A 1,682-nucleotide genomic window follows, 5' to 3' on the forward strand; every position below is an offset into this window, starting at 1 on the left:
AATTGGAATAAAGAAGCCTGAAAAAAATTCAGGGCTTCAACGGGATTCGAACCCGTGACCTCCGCGTTACCGGTGCGATGCTCTACCAACTGAGCTATTGAAGCCACACATTGGGAGCGAGGTCAATTGTGAGTTCATATTTTCCCGTGAGAGGAGTGAAATGATGTAATGTATATGAAATGATTCATATATGAACTGCGGATGTATATGAGAGTGATAAATGATCGTCGCAGGGAATTTCCAATTTAAGCAATTGGAATAAAGAAGCCTGAAAAAAATTCAGGGCTTCAACGGGATTCGAACCCGTGACCTCCGCGTTACCGGTGCGATGCTCTACCAACTGAGCTATTGAAGCCACACATTGGGAGCGAGGTCAATTGTGAGTTCATATTTTCCCGTGAGAGGAGTGAAATGATGTAATGTATATGAAATGATTCATATATGAACTGCGGATGTATATGAGAGTGATAAATGATCGTCGCAGTGAATTTCCAATTTAAGCAATTGGAATAAAGAAGCCTGAAAAAAATTCAGGGCTTCAACGGGATTCGAACCCGTGACCTCCGCGTTACCGGTGCGATGCTCTACCAACTGAGCTATTGAAGCCACACATTGGGAGCGAGGTCAATTGTGAGTTCATATTTTCCCGTGAGAGGAGTGAAATGATGTAATGTATATGAAATGATTCATATATGAACTGCGGATGTATATGAGAGTGATAAATGATCGTCGCAGTGAATTTCCAATTTAAGCAATTGGAATAAAGAAGCCTGAAAAAAAATTCAGGGCTTCAACGGGATTCGAACCCGTGACCTCCGCGTTACCGGTGCGATGCTCTACCAACTGAGCTATTGAAGCCACACATTGGGAGCGAGGTCAATTGTGAGTTCATATTTTCCCGTGAGAGGAGTGAAATGATGTAATGTATATGAAATGATTCATATATGAACTGCGGATGTATATGAGAGTGATAAATGATCGTCGCAGTGAATTTCCAATTTAAGCAATTGGAATAAAGAAGCCTGAAAAAAAATAAAAAATTCAGGGCTTCAACGGGATTCGAACCCGTGACCTCCGCGTTACCGGTGCGATGCTCTACCAACTGAGCTATTGAAGCCACACATTGGGAGCGAGGTCAATTGTGAGTTCATATTTTCCCGTGAGAGGAGTGAAATGATGTAATGTATATGAAATGATTCATATATGAACTGCGGATGTATATGAGAGTGATAAATGATCGTCGCAGTGAATTTCCAATTTAAGCAATTGGAATAAAGAAGCCTGAAGGAGGTCACGGGTTCGAATCCCGTTGAAGCCCTGAATTTTTTTCAGGCTTCTTTATTCCAATTGCTTAAATTGGAAATTCACTGCGACGATCATTTATCACTCTCATATACATCCGCAGTTCATATATGAATCATTTCATATACATTACATCATTTCACTCCTCTCACGGGAAAATATGAACTCACAATTGACCTCGCTCCCAATGTGTGGCTTCAATAGCTCAGTTGGTAGAGCATCGCACCGGTAACGCGGAGGTCACGGGTTCGAATCCCGTTGAAGCCCTGAATTTTTTTCAGGCTTCTTTATTCCAATTGCTTAAATTGGAAATTCACTGCGACGATCATTTATCACTCTCATATACATCCGCAGTTCATATATGAATCATTTCATATACA

Source organism: Oculina patagonica, chromosome 9, assembly GCF_052425735.1.
Source record: "Oculina patagonica isolate OP01 chromosome 9, crgOcupat, whole genome shotgun sequence".
NCBI classification, from domain to species: domain Eukaryota; kingdom Metazoa; phylum Cnidaria; class Anthozoa; order Scleractinia; family Oculinidae; genus Oculina; species Oculina patagonica.